The sequence below is a fragment of the Lepidochelys kempii genome, chromosome 2, assembly GCF_965140265.1.
Source record: "Lepidochelys kempii isolate rLepKem1 chromosome 2, rLepKem1.hap2, whole genome shotgun sequence".
Classification (NCBI taxonomy): Eukaryota; Metazoa; Chordata; order Testudines; family Cheloniidae; genus Lepidochelys; species Lepidochelys kempii.
In genome coordinates this window covers 47,584,184-47,607,970 of record NC_133257.1, presented here as the reverse complement: position 1 = coordinate 47,607,970, position 23,787 = coordinate 47,584,184, and the positions used below count along the sequence as shown (strand labels likewise).

The following is a 23,787-nucleotide window of genomic DNA, read 5'->3' as shown; positions in this document are numbered from 1 at the left end:
ACCCACACAGAGGGTCCACATATGTTGTGCTGGGCATAGGTATGTGCTGTGCTCAGGCATATACCCTCATCCACACCACTCCTTTTTGGTATGCTTTGTCAGTGCCAACATTTAAGGGGCGATATCCCAGAGTCCTGTGTGTCACAGGAGACACTCTAGGAATGGACTTGCTCATGTTGCTGGAACTGTACACCACTGTCACGCATTTGACAATGGTGGCTCCCTGTTATCTCTCAGCAAATTTTTGATGTAGCAGAAATTCAAGCTGGTTCTTCAGGTTTAACATCAGGGCAAATGTGGTTGATCTACCTTTGTAGCTCACCAAACCCCTTCACTCGGCAATATGTAGAGGGGTCACCATTAGCAAAGAACATCTCTCTGGCAAAGGTGGCGGGGTGTGCTCTACAATACTGAAAAGCCACTTCTCTTTTCCTTTCCAGGTTTTTGCAGAAATCACAGTCATGTGTTGTGAATCCTGCTACCTCATTCCAAACCTCAGGGAAGTATCACTTTGCTCATACTCAGAAAACAAGGTGTCATAAATGTAAAGGGAAGGCTAAACACCTTTAAAATCCCTCCTGGTCAGAGGAAAAACCCTTTCACCTGTAAAGGGTTAAGAAGCTAGGATATCCTCGCTGGCACCTGACCAAAATGACCAATGAAGGGACAAGATACTTTCAAAGCTGTGGGAGGGGAGGAGAAAAAAAAACAACTTTCTCTCTGTCTGTGTGATGCTTTTGCCGGGAACAGAAAAGGAATGGAGTCTTAGAACTTAGTAAATAATCTAGCTAGATATGCGTTAGATTCTGTTTTGTTTAAATGGCTGATAAAATAAGCTGTGCTGAATGGAATAGATATCCCTGTTTTTGTGTCTTTTTGTAACTTAAGGTTTTGCCTAGAGGGATTCTCTGTGTTTTGAATCTGATTACCCTGTAAGGTATTTACCATCCTGATTTTTACAGAAGTGATTCTTTTACTTTTTCTTCTGTTAAAATTCTTCTTTTAAGAACCTGATTGCTTTTTCATTGTTCTTAAGATCTAAGGGTTTGGGTCTGTGTACACCTATGCAAATTGGTGAGGATTTTTATCAAGCCTTCCCCAGGAAAGGGGGTGTAGGATTTGGGAGGATTTTGCGGGGAAAGACGTTTCCAAGCGGGCTCTTTCCCTGTTATATATTGTTATATGCTTGGTGGTGGCAACAATAAAGTCCAAGGGCAAAAGGTAAAATAGTTTGTACCTTGGGGAAGTTTTAACCTAAGCTGGTAAAAATAAGCTTAGGGGGTTTTTTCAAGCAGGTCCCCACGTCTGTACCCTAGAGTTCAGAGTGGGGAAAGAACCTTGACATAAGGTGCACACACAAATGAAGTGAGCAGTAACTTTTATTTACATGCATACATCAAATGCAGAGATAAATGGTTTGTAACAGGAACAAATGAATCAAAAAAGGGCCAAATCCCCTCAGAAGTGGGCAAACATTACTTTCTGTGTACACATCTCTCCACCCTGGCCCTCCCCCTTGCCCTGAGACGTGGGGAACAACCACAAAATATTGTGGAGGGGAACAAACATAGATGTGTCCTGCATGGGTTTGGGGGCCAAATAAGGGCTGGACTATATATAGGGTGACCAGATGTCCTGTTTTTTGGGACTTTTTCTTATACAGGTGCCTATTACCCCCCCGCCCATCCCATTTTTTCCACAGTTGCTATCTGGTCACCCTAGGCTATAGGGACTGTATTGGACTCCTTGTTCCCTTCCTGGATGCTCCGGAGGGTTCCCCTGAGAGAGGGGTTTTGGGTGACTGAGAAGGATGTGGTGCTGGGCATCCAGCATGCTCCTTCCCAGTAGTAGAGGAGTTGGGATTCATTGCCTCAGCAGCAGGCTGGGTGGCAGCTGATGGATGCAGGGGAGGTGGTGGCTACCTGTTCTGGGAGAGGAACAGTGGAAATTACTGTGGGAGGGCACCAAAAGTCTTTCACCCCCACCTTATGTGGACCAGGGATTCCATGACTGTATGATCCTATTCTCCCATTCATACTCCCATTCCTTGTGGGCATGATCTCATTTTCTGCTGTCTTTCCATGCCTCATTCTGCCTAAGAGCCCGATCCTCCCTTGCCCTAAAAAAGTCCAACTACTCCTGATTCCTTCTGTCTATGTCAAAAAGCTAGTCCTCCAGGGTCATTTGGTGTCTTCCTCTGCTCCTGCCTTCCCATTGGAATGGGTTCCTTGTTGGCATGGGAATGTCCTGACAAGTCAAACACATGGCTAGCATTATACTTCATTTCTCCTTTGAACCTAAGAAATCTCTGCATATAACACAAGTCTGCTGCCAAAGGCCACAATATTGATATATTTTTAGCATTGCAGGAATGCTACTGTTACAACCTCCTCTCTTCAGTCTACTTTTTGCAGCCTGAGAGGAAGGAGTTAAGCGTCAAAATGGTTTACAGTGCATCAATGAGTTGGTTGGAGTGTAGTCTGGCTCCTTCTAGAGTAGTTATCAGTCATCCTTTTTCTTCTTTAAAGGTTGGCCACCACTTGGAGAACAGAGCAGTCCTGAAGGTACTGGAATGGAAAAGAGAAGTGGCTTTTCAGTATTGTAGAGGACATCCGGCCACCTTTGCCAGAGAGATGTTTTTTGCTAATGGTGACCCTTCTACATATTGCTGACTGAAGGGATTTGGTGAGCTACAAAGGTGGATCAACCACATTTGCCCTGATGTTAAACCAGAAGAACAAGCTTGAATTTCTGCTACATCAAAATTTTGCTGAATTATGCTTAGAGGACTGCATGGCAATTTGAGGGGAAATTCTAAGGTAGCAGATGGACCACCCATGGAAGAGGAACAGAGAACCACAGAGAATGCCCACCCACCCGCAAACCACCACTACATCTCCAGAAAGTCCGGCCCTGTCATAAATATAAAGGGAAGGGTAACCACCTTTCTGTATACAGTGCTATAAAATCCCTCCTGGCCAGAGGCAACATCCTGTTACCTGTAAAGGGTTAAGAAGCTCAGCTAACCTGGCTGGCACCTGACCCAAAGGACCAATTAGGGGACAAGATACTTCCAAATCTTGGAGGGGGAAGGCTTTTGTTTTGTGCTCATTGTTTACGTGGTTGTTCTCTTTTGGGACTGAGAGGCGCCAGACAGAAATCCATCTTCTCCAACCCATCCTAATCCAAGTGTCCAATATTTGCAACCAGTATAGGTAAGTCAGGCAAGGCGGATTCGTTTATCTTTTGTTTTATGTGATTTTTCCCTGTGTTAAGAGGGAGGTTTATTCCTGTTTTCTGTAACTTTAAGGTTTTGCCCAGAGGGGGATCCTCTGTGTTTTGAATCTGAATACCCTATAAAGTATTTTCCATCCTGATTTTACAGAGATTATTTTTACCTTTCTATTTTTTTAATAAAAGCCTTCTTTTAAGAACTTGACTGATTTTTCCATTGTTCTAAGATCCAGGGGTTTGGGTCTTTGATGTTTTTGTAACCAATTGGTTAGGATATTATTCTCAAGCCTCCCCAGGAAAGGGGGTGTGTAGGGCTTGGGGGGATATTTTTTGGGGAAGATGTCTCCAAGTGGGCTCTTTCCCTGTTCTTTGTTTAAAACGCTCGGTGGTGGCAGCATATTGTTCAAGGCCAAGGCAAAGTTTGTACCTTGGGGAAGTTTTTAACCTAAGCTGGTAAGAATAAGCTTGGGGGGGTCTTTCATGCTGGTCCCCACATCTGTATCCTAGAGTTCAGAGTGGGGAAGGAACCCTGACAGGCTCCTGTGTCCAGCGAACAGCATTGAAAGAGACAGGGAAACAAAGAATAGCATCACAAGTGTATTTTCTTCCCTGAAGTTTTGGATTAACACCCACAAGTCAGTCACCTCTCCGCTGCTAAGGGACACAGCGTTGTGTCTGTGGAACAGCTGGAGCAGATGCTTCATCCACCCACCTCTGCTTCTCCTGGCTTCTGCAGAATGGCTTGGCACAGGGAAAGACCACACACCAGGGACTGGGAACAGTAACAAACATTTGAAGTGGCCACAGGGAAAAAGAACTGCTTTGACTTTCGTCAGACAAATGGTTCCCTTTCCCTTCCCGGACCCACACCCAGACACCAGCAATCCCCATCCCCGTTCCGCACAGCTCCCGTTTGCAAGGGGAAGGAAAGATGGTGGGAAGAGGGGTGGTTTGGGGTCCTGAACAACTTTAAAATATCAGAGAACTGTTCTTTCCCTACCTGGGCCCTTTTGGAACCACCTCCCTTTCCTCACAGTCGGCATGGCCCAGGGACTATCGCTGGTCAGAGTGCTGGCCAACAAGTGCACGGTCACAGGGACCACTCATTGATATTCTGTTAAATGCTTTACGGTGGTTCATGGGATTTCAATCAAATGTTTGATTTACAGCTGTGTCTTGCTCGTGTACAATGTTAGGATGGAGTGCGGTTGGATGTGGTGAGGGGCTGGCTTCAGGCATGTGTCACTGGAGCAAGAGGGGATATTTCCAGGGAGTGTGGGGGTATATTGTAACTTGTCAAACTCAGATTCTGGTTCCTGCTGTAGCTCCGGCTCCTCAGAGAGGGCTTCTTCAACCAGGTCTGGGGGGTAGAGGAGCAATGGGCTCTTCTTCCTCCCTGATCTCCCAGGGCTTCCTCCAGGACTTCTTCAGAGGTTCCAGCTTCCTTCTCACCCTGCCTCTCATTTACATTCAGTCATCTGATGAGGCCAGTGCGGTTGAAGAGGAGGGTCAAGGAGGGGATCGTGCCTGGGCAACAGGTGAATCCCCACTTTGCACAGGCTAGCTTGCTGGCTGCACCCCTTCTGCCCGAGGGCCTGCCCCCTTGCATGCTGGACCCACCCCCCATAACAGGAGAAGCCCTGAAGGGGCCCTCCCCCACCATTAGGGGAGCCCCGGTGTGTCCACTCCAGCCACAACAGACCACTCCTCTCCCGAGCACCAGTCTGGCTCCAGCCACACTGGGCTGAGCCACCACCCTGAGCCGCAGGCTGAGCCTCTGCCCCACCCCCAGCTGCTGGTCCCGGCCATGCCAGGTTGAGCTGCCGGCCGGGCCGGGCCTCCAGTCCAAGCTGAGCTGCTGCCCAGGCCGAGCCGCTGGGCCAAGCCGTGGGCCAGGCCGAGACACCAGGCTGGGCTGCTGGCCAGGCCGAGGCGCCAGCCCCACTTCCTGTGCCAGGCCAGCCCCAGCACGTGGCTGAGCCACCTCACTCCCCCATCAGACCCTCCTGCCCACTGCTGGTTCGCCACATTCCCTGCTCCTTCCTGTGCCCCGGAGGAGAAGGGATGCAGTGAGCAGTGGCAGGCAGGCAGGCAGGCAGCAGCAAGCAGTAGGGGGCTCGAGGAAGGGGAAGGGACAGGGCCACCATGGCTCAGGTGTCTGGCAGTGAGTCTGCAGCAGCTGCGCTAGGCTTAGCCTTCCTTGGCCTGTTATACCTGCCACTCATGGCATTGTGACTGAAGTCAGGCTCAGTACTCGCAGCTCTGGAGAGCACCCTATAAGTATAAATGGGAATTGCATGTCCATTTGGAGTGGAGACTGGAACCCCTTAATTTTAAACACATTCAAGTCTAACTATAGGTAGGGCAAGTAGCATTGCCTATTACTTAGAATGCCTGGCGCTTCCCAATATAAGACCCCATTTTCAGTTGTGTATTATCTTTGACAAATTTTCACCATCTGGCCTGAACTTTTCTATGAAGTGTGTCTGCCTCAGGCTGAAACTTTTTGGAAAGCTTCAGCCAGAATAGTTTAGCTGCTTCCAAAAATGTAGCTCCTAGATTTAACCTTTTGGGCCCAAGCATTTAGGTAAGAGTGAAAATGACAACATGAATCTTAAAATATAATGATTTTTGGGAATTAAGCGAAGGCTGGGTAGGACAAAAAAATAAAAATTCCCCCTGTAAGTAGGGTACAGAAGTGGATAAAATAAATGAAAAGAAAGGACTGAAAGAGAGCGACATCCATATCTATGGGAAAACGCTCTATCACTGGAAAACCATGGACATGGAATTATATTATGAAATTATATGATTAAATAAACAAAAGGAGAAGACTGATAAATATCACAAATATATTGACCTTCTATATCTTGAAGAAGTGGGGACACTGTTTCCAAATAAATACAGATGGCCCAAAGACGAAGGAACAGGAAGAGTGGGAACAGCTTTTTTGCATGCCCTCACTCAGAGTCAAGAAAACCATATGGCGAACTAACTTTATAGCTGTCTTTATGACTGAGTTAACAGTATTATGCTAGTACTAAACTGGGCTTTAAATGTGCAGTCAGCTGATGTGGCCATCCTGCTCAACTCCTTATTAGGACTTCAAGCAGTTTGCAGTGGTAAATATGACAGCAGAAATGATATTAATGAAATATTACTACTGACAATAGAACTGGTGCAACTGGATATAACCATAGTAACAGCATGGCTCCCAGCATATGGAGAGATAGCAGGCAACAAATTGGTGGACCCACAGGGAAAAAGCGCCATTAATCACAAAGAAGTTGACTGAGGAATCCCCACATTAGCAAACTAAAATTTAAACACCTAATCAAAAATGAGCTAAGGAAGGAAGGGCAAGATCTGTTGACAACTGAAACGAAGGGGAAAAAATTCTGAGAATTATGCCCAACAGTTGAAAATGTTGATATAATCCAAGGCCCTGACAGGAAGAGAGAAGTGGCTCTAGTTAGAATTTTTACAGGGAAATGTGGGTTAAATAGTAATTTAGTTCTATTTAACATGCATAGAGATGGATTATGTATAACATGTAAGGTTCAGGAAATAACAGATCATCTCATTTGGGACTGTATAGACTGTACCAGTGAAAGGAGGTGTTTATATAGAAAACTCAGAGGTTTTAAGTTAACCGAAATTTTCCTTCCAGTATCTATCAAGAATACAAGGAAAATGGGGCCAATAAAAAAAGCTCTTCTGCAATTCCTTAAGAGTACCAGGAAAAGTACAAGCTCTTAGTCATGAAAAAGATACAAAGTACAGTGCATGGTGGTCATATAGATTCAGGAAGCGAGTCTACTGCACCACAGAACCAAAGAAGAAGGGGCTGGAGGGCTGCTCAGCTGGCTGCTGGGGGCCTGACTGTGATTGGGCAGCTCCGGCCCCTGAGAGAGGGACTGTGATAGGGCTGGGGTTGCTGAGCCAGGGATTGGTAGACTGCGGGCTGGCTGAGCTGTTGCTGGCTGAGGCTTTGGCTGACAGGCTAGGCAGAGTGAGAGGGAAGAGATAACAAATGAAATGGAAATCAGGCTAGACAATGAGGCTATGGAAAGCATTGAGGAAGACTGGATGCAAACCATGAAAAGGAAAAGGGTAGATTTTCTGAAACCAGAACAAAGGCCACCCAATAGGAGGGCAGGAACACAGGAGCCAGGTTTCTCCTTTCCCCAGGGGTGCTCAATCCCCGCTCAGCCCCAGGCCCCGGCCCCACCCCTTCCCCCAAACCCACACCCCTGCCCCACCTCTTCCTGTCCCTGTTCCTCCCTAGGCCCCACCCCCACTCCACCACTTCCCTCAAGGCCCCGCCCCAGACCTGCCTCTTCCTACCCAGTTCTGCCCCCTCCCCTGAGCACAACCCGTCCCTGAGTCTCCCCCTGGAAGGGAGAAGGAGGAGCTGATTAGTGGGGCTGCCGGCAGGTGGGAGGTGCTAGCTGTCGGTGGGTGCTAAACACCTGCAAATTTTTTTCCATGGGTGCTCCAGCCCTGGAACACCCATGCTGTTGGTGCCAATGGACAGGAAGGGGAAATGAGGAGAATTAAATAGTAGTAAAATCCCTAGGTAAGGACATAAAGATAGGGGATATCAACCCCCTGAGGACTGCAAAGTGGGTCAAAAAAGTGCTGGAGATAGAAAGATCTAAGGAATAACCTTGTTAGTGGAATGTAAAAACAAAAAACAAATAGGGAAATTCCTTAAGACAAAGATGTTATGTACAATAAAAATAAGCTGCCAGATACCCAAATTCCTCACAGGAACAAGATGGGTAATATACGCCAATTGAAATGTCAGAAGAAGAAATAAAGCAAGGAATGATTGAAGATAAGGTGATAACTGCTAGGAGGCTAATTAGCAGAATGTTGTAATAGCAAGTGTTCAAGACCTGTGCTGGTCACATTTAAGGGAAGAATGCTACCAGACTGAGGCCTGGTCTACACTAGGAAATCAGGTTGGTAAAACGACATCGTTCAAGGATGGGAAAAATCCACACCTCTGAGGATTTTAAGTGTAGACTTTTAAGTGCAGACATGCTATAAGCCCTGTATTCCTCCTCCTGTGAGATGCTACAGGTGCCAAGTATTTGGTCATGTAGCAAATAATTGCAAAGGGAAAATACAGCACAGTAAGTGTTGAGGTGAACATTCGTATGATAATTGTGAGGAAGGGACAGAACTAAACTGCTGCAACTGTGGATGTAGGGGATGTACTGAGGCAAAGAGATAGAGAAATACCCCTCCCCCCCAAAAAAAATTACTAACAACATCTCATATGCAGAAGCTACTAGGAAATACCTAAAAGGAAAAAAAAAAGAGGAAAAAAGGAAATCTGATAAGGGGAAAAGGAATAGCCAGCAACAAATTAATAGGAAGGAAGTAATGAGTGACATTGGGATAAAAGGAGGTGACAAACTACTTATAGAAACAGAAAGATTCATTGAGTTTATGATTGAAGTAATAAATTGTACATCTCAAACAAACAGGAAAGAAAACAGAAAATGAGAATTGTAATTAAAACAGCTGAAAAGTACCTATGGACTAGCAACCTATCAGGTGAATAACTTCATACTTTCCTAAGGGAAGGAAATATTGAAGGTTAAAAGAATGGTGGTGACTACCCTCAACTGGAATGCCTGTAGCTCTATAGTGCATTGGCAAGAATTAAAGAAAAAATATACAGAAGGAAAGCCTGATATAATATGCATATAAGAGACTTGGCAAATAGAAAACAAATGGCTATGAAATTCTGGGATATGGCATATATATATAGTAGACATGACAGAGAAATAGGAAAGGATGGAAGTGTCTGCACCTTTGTTAAGAAGAACCTGAACTACCTTAAGGTAGAGGTTAAAAAGCTAAATATTGACTATAAAGCTATTGAGACATGCATACAAAACAATTTTGCATCTCTAAGACTTTATAATGTTTATAACCCATTCAGGAAACTAGAGGCTATGGACTGGAAAGAATTAATTGCAGATGTCACATGCCTGTTCATTATCTGCAGTTATCTGAATAGTCGCAACAGATTGTAGGGAAGTAAGAAAAATGATATAAACAGAAGATGTCTAGAGCAATTTTGGGAAGACAATAATTTAGTAATATTAACTGATGGAGCACCAAGCCGGTTGAATGTAGCACCCAGAAGCCTCTCTTGCCTGGATCTGGGAATAGCTTCTAGCACTACAGCAAGTAAACACAGCTGGGAAATTTACAGAGAGGAGGCAATGGGTAGTGACCATTTCCTGACGTTAATTATGTATCAAGGAAAAGGAAATACCAAAGACAAGGATAATATCCCCATTTGGAAGCTAAAAAAAGAAAATGAAAAACTCTGTAGAAACAAAAGTGAGGAATGTGAATGAGCAATATACACATGAAGATACTGCAGAATTATATTGCAATGTTACAAAGGGAATCATAAAGACAGCCAGCCTAGCTATTCCTAGGATACCAGCACTACTGAAAGATAGGAAAAGTGCTCCATGGTGAAACAAGGAAAGTGAAATGGTAATTAGGGAATGGACTAAAGCATACAAGACAGCAAAAAAAATCCTTAAATGGCAAAGACATAATGAAATATTGAAAAGTAAGGCAGTTGCACAAAGGGCTACAAAAGGGCAAAAAGAGAAAGTTGGAGAATATACTGTCGGAAACTAAATACAGATACCAATACAGCAGAGGTACAAACTAGAAAAATGAATTGAATAAAGAATAAGAGCCACATAATGCCAAGCCATGCAGTGCAGGTCCTACCACCCCTGCTAATTAGACCAATTATCGAATATGGATGAGTCAACCACAAACACAAATCTGAGAAAACTAGACTATACCCAAGCACATTACAGCATACTTTCAGGGCCCAATTAAGTGTCACAATCTCTAACTTCTACTACAGAAAATAGCACAGAAGTACTGCAGAATGCCAGGCACGCTAAATACTTGACAGAATTCTGTCATTACTGACATACACAAACACACTTTAATAAATATAATAAAATTATACTATTGAATCATATAAAAGACAAATGCTGGGCAAATTAAATAAGAGTAATCATATGGAGGTTATAAATGACAATGAACAGTGAGGTCACATATATTATTATAAGATTCAGAAAGGCAGTGATTCAATATTCTCCACCTTATCACAAACTAGCTGACCTTAGTGATGCTAGCAAATAAAATTTATGGTTTTCAATAACTCATAAGATTCACTTGCAATGCCTGAGGCAACACAGACCCATATTTTTTATACTTTTTACACAGGTTAGTGCAATAAGCAAATGACCTATCGTTGCCTGGATAACTACAGAGCAATGAAATAGTGTTGATACCCTGTTTAATCCAATGTTTGATGTTTTTGACGCATTTCATTTTGTGCCCAGTGAGTTTCTGAGAGAAGTGAGATGGCCAAATATCAGAAAATTATGTATATACTTGACATTTTTCATGCTAATTTTATAATTTGTGTGTGTGGTTGGGGAAGTGGTTTTTTCATAGACTTTAAAAAAGTCCAGGTATTGCCCCTGTAGAGACTAGAAATGAGAAAAAGGTTGGATTTTTTTTCCAAATCTCAGTACTCAGAGCTTGTCTTTGCAAAATCCATGCCAGCTCCTAATTAAGTCAATGGAAAGGTTCCCATTGATTTCAATGGGAGTTGGATTAGGCTTTTTGTACTCAGGAGCCAACAGCTTCCCATGATTTCTCCATGAAATACCTGTACCTCACTACTCTTCATAGCTGTAAAGTGGTGTTGGGTGCCAAAGATTGTGGGCAAGGGTGTTAATGGCATTGCTGGCGGATGGTCATGTCTAATCATGTCAAATCATATAAAATTCTCTCACTTGGAGTTCAACTATTAGATTGACTTATAAATTGTTTATGGTGCACATGAATGTAGACATGACTTTATGTACCAGGAAAAATAATACAAAAAAGGGGATGGAAATAAAGTAAATACCTTCCTTTCAGTCTTCCAGGATGTCCTGCTTATCTGCATCTGTACCCTAGGGCCTGAGGTTGTCATATATCTTCAACAATCTTTTAAGTCAATGGGAGTTGAGGGTGCTGTACAGCTCTTGAGAGAGATTCAGCAGCTCATAGGAAGGGAGCCTCAGATTATAAACACGCATCTCGGGTTGTGTTTGGTCTTGTACATCTCAAACCACAGAGCTGGTACTTAATAAACTAAATAAATAGTACTAAGGAATTTGATAGAGCCTAGAAGAAAAATGACTGTGTGTCATATGGAGATAATTGCATTTTGTATTTAAATTGAGTGATTTATAAATCCCTTTTCATTAATGTAAGTGATGGACACCAGACACTCAGCCAGATGTAAAATGAGTCGGCAGTCTCCATGAAGCTCTTATTGGATAGCTGTCTGTGTCATAGAATCAACCTCCAGAAGGACCATGACTGGCTATCCCATTGACAGTCTCTGGAGGCAGGCCAAGGACATGGAAACTGGATAGCATTCTCATGCCCAGAGGTGGATCCTCTAGAACTGCCTGGGGCATAGTGATGGGGGCAGTATGGAGAACAGGGATGGGCAAACTACGGCCCGTGGGCCAGATCCAGCCTGCAAGCTGTTTTAAGCCGGCCTGCAAGTTCCCACTTGGGAGTGGGGTCTGGGGCTTGCCCCATTCTGGCCAGGGCGCTGGTTCGGGGGCCGTATCACGAGGCTCAGCCCCGCTCCAGCCGGGGTGCTGGGTCGGGGGCCGCATGGCCCCACTCAGGTTCCTATGTGCTCCAATGGCCCCCTCCGGTGCTCCAAAGGGAGCTACATGGGCGGTGCCTACAGATGGGGCAGCATGCAGAGCCGCCTGACTGCACCTCTGCATAGGAGCTGGAGAAGGGACATGCCACTGCTTCCGGGAGTTGCTTGAGGTAAGCACTGCTCGGAGCCTGCACCCCTGAGTCTCTCCCCATGCCTCAACCCCCTGCCCCAGCCCTGATCCCCCTCCTGCTCTCCAAACCCCTTGATCCCAGCCCGGAGCACCCTCCTGAATCCCAAACCTCTCATCCCCAGCCCTACCCCAGAGTCCTCACCCCCAGACAGAACCTCCACCCCTTCCCGCACCCCCACCCCAGCACTGATACTCCTCTCACCCTCCGAACTGCTTGGTCCCAGCCCAGAGCACCCTCCTACACCCCAAACTCCCCAGCCCCAACCCAGAGCCCGCACCCGCAGCTGGAGTGCTTACCCCATCCCATACCCCAACCCCAATTTTGTGAGCATTCATGGCCCGCCATACAATTTCTATTCCCCGATGTGGCCCTCGGGCCAAAAAGTTTGCCCATCTCTGGTGTAGAAACTTGCATTGTTTGCACTCAAACTGTCCCCGTTTAGTGAATAAACAGATTAGTTCAGTATTGTCACATTTCAGCAGGACTAAATTCAGCATAATAAAAAACCCAACTAAAGACCCAGAAGCAAAATTGGTTAAAATGTAATAAGAATAAATGAATGAATGCTGTTCCTCTAAAAAAATTGGTAATGAAAATCCCCTGGGGTGAGATCAGTGACTAAATGATGGTTTTCCACAGTATAAAAAGGTTTGTAAGTTATTACTACTATATTAGTTATTAGAATAAATAATAAAGGAATCAATATGTAAGCACTTAGATGTGGACATTTTGTATCATAAGCAATACATGTTCATAAAAATCAGACCATCCTAAACAGTGCCAATCGTTTCCTTTGATAAAATTACAATCTTGATGGACAAAGGTGATGCAGTAAATTAAGTTTATCTACGCTTTGGTAAAGACTTTATATTAGAGTTCTATGCTAAGATCTAAAATTAGAGGGATGCAGAGTATGGATACAAATGTGTCTCATAAAGCAGGTTTCAGAGTAGCAGCCATGTTAGTCTGTATTTGCAAAAAGAAAAGGGAGTACTTGTGGCACCTTAGAGACTAACAAATTTATTTGAACATAAGCTTTTGTGAGCTACAGCTCACTTCATCGGATGCATGTAGCTCACGAAAGCTTATGCTCAAATAAATTTGTTAGTCTTTAAGGTGCCACAAGTACTCCTTTTCTTTTCTCATAAATCAGTAACAAAAAGAGTAATCTCAAATAGGGAAAGATTAGACGCTGATTAAACACAGGGTTCTGGGATAGGACTGATATTCCTGTCATCTTTGTTAGTGATTCAGAGGACAAAATAAGATATATTTAACCTATGGGTTTGATTCTTCTCTCAAACACATGGTGTAAATCAGGAGTGACTCCAATGAAGTTATTCGGGTGAAACTGAGGGATCAGAATCAGGTCCTGTCTTTTGGCTTCCAGGGTACGATGGCATACAAGAGAGGGATGACAAGCAGGACAGATGACACTAAACTGGGAGGAGAGGTAGATACGCTGGAGGGTAGGGATAGGATACAGAGGGACCTAGATAAATTGGAGGATTGGGCCAAAAGAAATCTGATGAGGTTCAACAAGGACAAGTGCAGAGTCCTGCACTTAGGACGGAAGAATCCAATGCACCGCTACAGACTAGGGACCAAATGGCTAGGCAGCAGTTCTGCAGAAAAGGACCTGGGGTTACAGTGGACGAGAAGCTGGATATGAGTCAACAGTGTGCCGTTGTTGCCAAGAAGGCCAATGGCATTTTGGGATGTATACGTAGGGGCATTGCCAGCAGATCGAGGGACGTGATCGTTCCCCTCTATTCGACACTGGTGAGGCCTCATCTGGAGTACTGTGTCCAGTTTTGGGTCCCACACTACAGGAAGGATGGGGAAAAATTGGAAAGAGTCCAGTGGAGGGCAACAAAAATGATTAGGGGACTGGAACACATGAGTTACGAGGAGAGGCTGAGGGAACTGAGGATGTTTAGTCTACGGAAGAAAAGAATGAGGGGGGATTTGATAGCTGCTTTTAACTACCTGAAAGGGGGTTCCAAAGAGGATGGGTCTAGACTGTTCTCAGTGGTAGCAGATGACAGAACATGGAGTAATGGTCTCAAGATGGAGTGGGGGAGATTTAGGTTGGATATTAGGAAAAACTTTTTCACTAGGAGGGTGGTGAAACACTGGAATGCGTTACCTTGGGAGGTGGTGGAATCTCCTTCCTTAGAAGTTTTTAAGGTCAGGCTTGACAAAGCCCTGGCTGGGATGATTTAATTGGGGATCGGTCCTGCTTTGAGCAGGGGGTTGGACTAGATGACCTCCTGAGGTCCCTTCCAACCCTGATATTCTATGATTCTATGATGAAGTGAGAGGGGAACTTCTTTATCTGTGTGGGATGATCTTTTCTTCTGCCACTGACAAGATGTAGAGTTACTTACATTTTATGTGTTTTATTAAGTTATGTACTTGTGCCACAAGTCATATCGAAGGGCAATTTTTTTTCACAGAGGATCTAAAAAATAAACATTTGCAGATGATACCAAAATAGAAAAGACTTTCAGAGACTGTGGAAGATAAACTGAGATGACAGCATGATCCGGAGATCTGTTAGAGATGGCCTTAAAATAAATAGGTTAAGATAAGAGCCAAATGCCGTGCTTAAGGAAAAGAAAATGCCTACTATAAATTCAAAATGGGAGACTGTTATAAGATGCCCCCTGCCTGTAGCATCCTCCTAAACAAACTGCGACAATGACATGCACACCTACCTCAGTTTCCCCTTGCAGAGTTCCTAGAAATAGTTCTTAGACTTTTCAAGTCTAATATATATATATAACCCTTGTGGAGTTAACTTATTACCTCCCAGGCAATCTGGACCTAGTGATCCTTGGTTGCAATTAGGGTGACTAGACAGCAAGTGTCAAAAATCGGGACAGGGGGTGAGGGGGTAATAGGAGGTAATAGGGGGTAATAGGAGCCTATATAAGAAAAAGACCCCAAAATTGGGACTGTCCCTATAAAATCGGGACATCTGGTCACCCTAGTTGCAATATACCAAAGATCACAAAAGATTCAGGTTGCTTCCAGTCCCAAGAGACTAGTCACTTATCCCAGGTCAATTTGTACCTCAGATCTCACACCAAAGATAACACTTATAGCCAATCCTATAGTAAACTAACTAAGGATTTATTAACTAGGAAAATGAAATGACAGCTATTTACAGGTTAAAGCAAGCATGCATAAATACATAAATCAGTTACACCCTATGGTTCCAAAAGGTGACAGAGTTGTAGCAATCTGTCAGCACTGAATGTCTTTTAGGGCTAACCCATGCTAAGCAGCATGGAGATCTCTTGCTTATGTTTAGCAATCTTTGCCCCCAGAGTCCAGACAGCCTAAAAGATCCAGTTTCTCCTTGTCAGGGATTTTTATCCCCTTCACCCCAGGGTCCAAACTGATGGGATGAGTTCATGCATAGGTCACTTCATCCTGGAGGATGTTAGGAATGCAGTCAACAGAGCCTTTGTCCCTTGATGCTACACAATACCTCATTAGCCTTCAATGGGCCAGCTTATACAGGATGAGCATTTTACCTTGATTAATGCTTCTCTTCCTGATTGGTGAATTATACATAGGGCCCTACCAAATTCATGGCTGTGAAAAACGTGTCATGGACCATGAAATCAGACCTCTTCCACGAAATCCAGCTATTGGAGGAAAGGGGGAAGGATGGGGCTGGGGTGCACCAGGCTCCAGCTGCTAATCCCAGCCAGGCTGGGGAGGGACAGGACTTCCTCTTCCCCTGCATGCCTGCTCTTATGCGGAGATCACACCCACCTCTCGGTACTTCCCCTGGCTGCAGGAAGCTCTGCGGCTGCTGCCTTCAGTTCAGCACTATCTTCAGAGCTGGACTCTGGAGGCAGCACAGCCGCAGTGCTTCCTGCGGTCCAGGGAGGTACCCAGAGGTGGGTCTAATCTCCCCACACCTCCCCAAGAGTAGCCATGCAGGGGAAGAGGAAGTCCCGTCCCGCCCCAGCCCAGTCACAACAAGCAGCTAAGAGCCCCTGGCTGGGGTGCTCCCAGCAGCATGGGGGAGATCAGACCCACCTTCACCTCCAGGAACCTCCCCTGGTTGCAGGAAGTTCTCTGGCTGCTGCTTTCAGAGCTCAGATCTGAAGGCAGTACAGAAGTGAGAGTGGCAATATTATGATCCCCCTGCAACAGCTTTGCGACCCCCCTGACCCCATTTTGGGTCAGCACCCCAACGGTTACAACACCCTGGAATTTCAGATGTAAACATCTGAAAATGTTAAACTGATTAATTCTAAAACTCTAAGACTGTGAAATTGACCAAAATGGGTGGTGAATTGGGTAGGGCCCTAGTTATATAATTATAGAGGTTTACAGTGCAAATATCCAATATAACTTTATATCATGGGCTATAAAGGTTATAAGTGAGATCAGTACATGCAGCATCCTACAAACATTTCAAAAAGTCTAAACATATTTTTATCAACTTAACATCTAATATCTGTTTTGATAATGCTAACATACAGGTAAGCAAGACTGGTTTCCAGCTATGCATTTGTAAATGTTCAGTGAGGTATGGGGCCTTGCTATGAGAGGTATGTCAGCATCACATTCACTGTGCCTCCTTCCCAGCCTTCAGTCCTTTCTCGCCCTGCAGCTCAGAGAGCCACCACGTATCTCCCTCTACTGCTTTTAGCCTTCAACCCTCTATAAACCTTCTCTGGGATTGGCTGTCTGAAGTTCAGCAGGACTGCCTCCTCACTAGCTTCAGGACAATTCATCCCTTTCTCCAGGAAAGGCTTGTAGATATCTTCCTATACTCTACAGCTTTCCCCAGACACCATCTCCTGTCTCCAGACAGCTTTCACCTGCTCTTTATTAGATTGACCGTCAGGCAGCTCTCCCATTCACATGGCCCAGGCACTCTCTGATGTGGCACAGGTGGACTGGCCCTGCTCTCTTTTAAAGGGCCAGTGTCACCCTGTGACAGGGAGATTAGAGGTTGAAGGGTAGTAAAGCAAAGATGGATGAAGAACTGGACACTAACTCTCATCGCCTAATTCACCACTAGGTTTTCTCAACCTAATTACTGGGTGTAAGGTTGGTTTAACACAATGGGAGGTAAACAGAATCTTTTACTGAGTACAGCAGTCACCAGAGGGAAGCTGAATCCTTCCCACATCAAAGATAAGAGGCAAGCAGGGAGGGATATACAAAGAGATCCTGGAAAGGTTCCATTCATTTTTATACTCTTTAGATAAGCCTTAAACCATTTGGCTATTTATCTAAACTGAATCCTGATTCTCTGCTTTGTGAGGTTCTCCCTTTGCTACTTGTTATACCAGGAGTTTACTTGTTAGATATTTTAGTGTGGGTTAGTTGCCTTTATTGTATGGCTGAATTAAAGCTACATGTTACTATACTAGTTACAGGTTCATAGATTCCAATGCCAGCAGGGACCATTGTGATCATCTAGTCTGACCTCCTGTATAATACAGGCCACAGAACTTCCCCAAAATAATTCCAGAGGATATCTTTTAGAAAAACTTCCAATCTTGATTTTAAAATGTTCAGTGATTGAGAATTCACCTTGGAAAACTGTTCCAATGTTTAATTACCCTCAGTGTCAAAAATTTACACCTTATTTCCAGTCTTAGTTCATCTAGCTTCTACTTCCAAAGATTGGATAATACTATACTTTTCTCTGCTAGATTGAAGAGGCCATTATTAAATATTTGTTCCCCATGAAGGTAGCTTATAGATGATAATCAAGTCATCCCTTAACCTTCTCTTTGTTAAGATAAAGAGATTGGCAGACTCAAGGATCTCACTATAACAAATGTTTTTTTAATCCTTTAATCATTCTCATGGCTATTCTGTTAACCCTGTCCACCATGACCACCATTCATGGGCAGAGGACTGTTCTCATGAACTAGACTCCGCCTGAGTAGGGAAGGGAATAGACTTCTGGGATGGAGGTTGGCATATCTGATTAAAAGAGCTTTAAACTAGGAATTCAGGGGAGATGCTCATATAGTCTCCACCCCAATTCCAATCAAGTAAGAGAAGATATGGCAATGGAGAAAGGAACAGCAGAGGGCATGAGAATGGTTATCAAGAGGAAAGACAGTACCAATGACACTAACAGTTAGGTAGGTGATACTGGCAGTAGAATGACTACCTAATCAGGTGAGGAATCTGGATGAAGCCAAGCAGAGATAATTAACATGTCTGTACAAGGGGCCTGGGTAACAAAATGGAGGAACTAGATATACTGGTGTAGAAAGTGGAACCAGATATTATAGGGATAACAGAAACATGGTGGAATAGTACCCGTGACTGGAGTACAGTGATGGAAGGGTATGTGACTGTCATGGGGTAGATACACCCTCTTGTGGGGGTCAGTTGAGGGAGACAATTAAAGCGGTAGCTACAGATCAAGTGGCAAGAGTCATTACGATGTCCCCTGTCTTTAGGGTAGCATGGCCAAATGGCCAGAGTCCTTAAATTTACCCATGCTCTCAGGGTAGCATGACCTAGTGGCCAGAATCCTTAAAGCTGCCCTTGCTCTCAGGGTAGCAGGGCTTAGTGGTCAGTCACACAGTAGCAGAGATTTCCTGTGGAGTCAAGCTATCACCAACAGGAACTCGGGGGCCCCAAGCAGGGTGAAACAAACAGACCATTTATAGTCCCTTGGCTGCCTGGCAGGGGCAAAAGAATAGCTGTTCAAAGGCTCTGGTCCCCTGGATGGGGCAGAGCAAACAGTCAGTCAATTGCCCCTTGCAGCCATGCCTAATAGCAAGTGCAGGGTAGGGTAAGGGAACCCATACACACGCTACTCCACCAGGTTCTGACCCAGAGCCCTGTGAGGCCAGTAAACTCCCTAATGGGAGTTCAAGTATTAGCTCCTTACATATTCCCTGGGTCACTTCCTACTGCAAAGCCCATCACAGCCATCTCCTTGGCTGGCCATGGCTCAGCATCCCCATCACTCTTTGTGGTTGGCTGGCCCTCCCCGGTGCAGTCAGGGTCCACCACCTCTTTGGTCTGAAGAGTCAGTGGTTCCTCTGCATCCATCCTCTTCCTCAGTCCAACACTGAGCTGAGCAACACCTTTTAAATTCTGTTCCCAGTTGGAGCATGCCCAGCAGAGGTGAGGGGGCAAGGCCTCTTCCACCCACTACGCGGTTTATCTCAGTTGGGCCAGTGCAGGATAAATACACCCCATCACAGTGCTGTTCAGGAGAGACAGAAATAAAGGGGAAGGTGGTGGAGTAGTATTGTATATTAATGATGAGGCAGACTAAAGAAATTAGAAGTGATGGAATGTACGAAACAGAATTGGTTTGGGTCAAAATCACTTTGGGGAAGGAAGATACCAGAGGCACCCCTGGGGTAGTGCTTGAGGTATGCTACAGAACCCCAGGATTCAAACGGGGTATGAATAGAGACTTCTAATATTTTTAATGGAAAAATACTGCTGTGAATTGTATCATTATGGGAGACTTTAATTTCCCAGATACAGATTGCAGGACAAGTGCTTCTAGTAATGGTCGGGCCCAGATTTTCCTGGATGTGATAGCTGACAGATTTTTTCACCAAGAAGTCACAAAACCAACAAGAGGTGAGGCCATTTTAGATTTAGTATTGGTGAGTAGTGAGGACCTCAGAGAAGAACTGGTTCTAGAGGACACTCTTGATTCCAGTGATCATGAGCTAATGAAAAGATAAACAAAAATAGGTGTGCAATTAGGATCCTTGATTTCAAACTTTAAAAAATTTATGGAATTATCTAGGGATATGCACTGGACTGAAGATTAAGGATTTGAATGTGGAGGAGGCTTGGAATTACTTTAAGTCAAAGTTGCAGAGGCTAGCTGAAGCCTGCATCCCAAGCAAGAGGAAAAAATTCATAGGGAAGGGTTGCAGACCAAGCATCACAAACAGGTAATTAAGTGAAAAGCCTACAAGGAATGGAAGATAAATAACAAAAATGAACAATATTGTCAGACATATAGATTAACATAATTTGTTGAGGAAGAGTCAACATGGTTTTAGTACGGGAAATCATGCCTCACCAATCTACTAGAATTTTTTGAGGGGGTCAACGAGCATGTGGACCAAGGGGATCCGGTGGACATAGTGTACTTAGATTTCCAGAAAGCCTTTGACAAGGTCCCTCACCAAAGCTCTTACGCAAAGTACGCTGCCACAGAATAAGAGGGAAGGTGCTCTCATGGACTGGTAACTGGTTAAAAGATAGGAAACAAAGGGTAGATATAAATGGTCAGTTTTCAGAATGTAGAGAGGTAAATAGTGGTATTCCCCCAGGGGTCTGTTCTGGGACCAGTCCGATTCAACGTATTCATAAATGGTCAGGAAAAAGGGGTAAATGGTGAGGTGGCAAAATTTACAGATGATACAAAACTACTCAAGATAGCTAAAGTCCAAAGCAGATTGTGAAGGGATCTCTCAAAACTGGGTGACTGGGCAACAAAATGGCAGATTAAATTTAATGTTGATAAATGCAAAGTAATGCACATTGGAAAGCATAATCCCAACTATACATATAAAATGATGGGGTATAAGTTAGCTGTTACCACTCAAGAAAGAGATCTTGGAGTCCTTGTGGATAGTTCTCTGAAAACATCCACTCAATGTGCAGTGGCAGTCAACAAAGTGAACAGAATGCTGGGAATAACTAAGAAAGGGATAGATAATAGGACAGAAAATATCATGTTGCCTCTCTATAAATCCACGGTATACCAACATCCTGAATACTGTGTGCAGATGTGATCACCCCATCTCAAAAAAGATATACTGGAATTGGAAAAGATTCAGAAAAGGGCAACAAAAATGATTAGGGATATGGAACGGCTTTTGTATGAGGAGAGATTAATAAAACTGGGACTTTTCGGCTTGGAAAAGAGATAGCTAAGGGGAGATATGATTGAGGTCTATAAAATCATGACTGGAGTAGAGAAAGTAGATAAGGAAGTGTTGTTTACTACTTCTCATAACACAAGAACTAGGGGTCACCAAATGAAATGAATAGGTAGCAGGTTTAAAACAAATAAAGGAAATATTTCTTCACACAACGCACAGTCAACCTGTGGAATTCCTTGCCAGAAGATGTTGTGAAGGCCAAGACCATAACAGGGTTCAAAAAAAGAACTAGGTAAATTCATGGAGGATAGGTCTATCAATGGCTATTAGCCAGGATGGGCAGAAATGGCTCCCTAGCCTCTGTTTTCCAGAAGCTGGGAATGGGCGACAGGGGATGGATCACTTGAGGATTACCTGTTCTGTTCATTCCCTCTGGGGCATCTGGCACTGGCCACTGTTGGAAGACAGGATACTGGGCTAGATGGACCTTTGGTCTGACCCAGTAGGGCCATTCATATGTTCTTAAGATCGGAAGGAACAGCAAGGATCAGAAGCTACCTCTTAGCGGCAAAGTGTAGGGAAAATTTGAGAACTGCCAAAAGCCAAGAAGAGTTGGACCTTGCAAAGGAAATTGAAATCAACAGTAAAAGGTTCAATAGCCATATAAATAAAAACAAAAGAAAGAAAGAAGAAGTGGGTCTGCTAATCACTGAAGATGGGGTGCAGATTAAAGATAATACTAAACAAATACTTTGTCTCAGTTTTTAATAAGGGTAATAAGATACTTAGGAATAGTAGGATATAGAAGCAGAAGTGATCACATCCATGGTGGAAGTCAAACTCAAACAGCTTAATGGGATCAAACTGGATGCCCTGGATCATATCCATCCAAGAACATTAAAGAAACTCGCACATGAAACTACATGGCCATTAGCAAATATTTTTAATGAATCGATACACTTGGGGCTCATAGCCTATGACTGGAGAATTGCTAATACAGTACCTATTTTTAAGAAAAGGAAATAAGTGATCTGGGAAACTACGGGCTTTTTAGTTTGACCTTAATGGTATGCAATGACTTGGAACGAACTTTGAAAGAGAAAATAGTTAAGGACATAGAGTTAAATGTTAAGTGGGATAAAATGCAACATGTTTTTACAAAAGGTAGATTGTGCCAGAGCAACCTGATCTCTTTCTTTGAGAAGATAACTGATGTTTTTAGAAAAGGGAAATGAAATATGTCTGATATATCTGAATTTCCGTAAGGCATTTGATACAGTTCCACATGGGCAATTATTAGTTAAATTGGAAAATAGTGGGAATTAATATGAGAATTGAAAGGTGGATAAGGAACTGGTTAAAGGGGAGACTATAATGGGTCATACTGAAAGATTCACTGTCATACTGGAAGGAGTTCATTTGCTGGATGAATGTTGTGGAAGTGGAGTTCTTCAGAGATTGATCTTGGAACCAGTCTCATTTAACATTTTCATTGATGATCTTGGCTCAAAAAGTGGGTGTGAGCTAATAAATTTTGTGGATGACAAAGTTTGGAGGTATTGCCAATATGGAGGAGGACTGGAATATAATACAAGAAGATCTGGATGACCTTGAAAATTGGAGTAAGAAATAGGATGAAATTTAGTAATGCAAAATCATGCATTTAGGGACTAACAAGAACTATTATTATAAGCTGGGGCTTTATCAGTTGGAAGCAACAGAGGAGAAGAAAGAGCAAGGTGTATTGGCTGATCACAGGATAACTATGAGCTGCCAATGTGAGGTGGCTGTGAAAAAGGCTAATGCAGTCTGAGAATGCATCAGGCAAGGTATTTCCACTAACTATAGGGAAAAGTTATTACCATTATACAAGGGACTGGTGAGACCTCATCTGGAATACTCTGTAATTCTGGTCTCCCAAGTTTAAAAAAGATGAATTCAAACTGGAACAGGTGTATAGAAAGGCTACTCGGATGATCAGAGGAATGGAAAGCTTACCTTATGAGAAGAGACTCCAAGAGTTTGATTTGTTTAGCCTAACCAAACAAAGGCTGAAGGCAGATATGATTGCGCTCTATAAATACATCAGAGGGATAAATACCAGGGTGGAAGAAGTTATTTATGTTAAACACCAATATGGACAAAAAAAAACAAACAAATGGAAATTAGACAAAGGTTTCTAACCATCAGAGGAGTGAAATTCTGGAACATCCTTCCAAGGGGAGCAGTGAGAGTAAAAAAAACCTAATTTGTTTCAAGACTGAGCTTGATAAGTGTATGAAGGGGTTGGACTGATGAATATGCCTATAATGGCATGAGGACCATCTGTGACTGCCAGTACAAAATATCCCCAATGCTGGAGATGGGACACTAGGTGGAGAGGGCTCTAGATTACTACAGAGAATTCTTTCCCTGATTTCTGCCTGGTGGGTCTTGCCAACATGCTCAAGTTTCAACTGATCACCATATTTAGGGTCGGGAAGGAATTTTCCCCCAGGTCAGATTGGCAGAGAGCCTGGGGTTTTTTTGCCTTCCTTTGCAGCATGGGGCACAGGTCACTTGCAGGTTTAAACTAGTGTACGTGGTGGATTCTCTGTAACTTGACATCTTTAAATCATGATTTGTGGATTTCAGTAACTCAGCCAAAGGTTAGCAGTCTATTACAGAAGTGGACAGGTGAGACTCCATGGCCTGCAATGTGCAGGACTTCAGACTAGATGATCATGATGGTCCCTTCTGGCCTTAAAGTCTATGAGTC

At 43.8% G+C, this 23,787-nt stretch overlaps 1 long non-coding RNA gene across 1 annotated transcript in view; it reads right to left on the bottom strand.

Annotated features, from left to right (window-relative positions):
- Nucleotides 1-1,377: 1,377 nt before the first annotated feature.
- Nucleotides 1,378-23,787, bottom strand: part of LOC140905874 (uncharacterized) — a 116,042-nt gene continuing 93,632 nt past the window's right edge. The window contains exon 3 of the long non-coding RNA XR_012156969.1: nt 1,378-2,567. This is a non-coding gene — a long non-coding RNA (uncharacterized lncRNA). The remainder of the gene's footprint in view (nt 2,568-23,787) is intronic.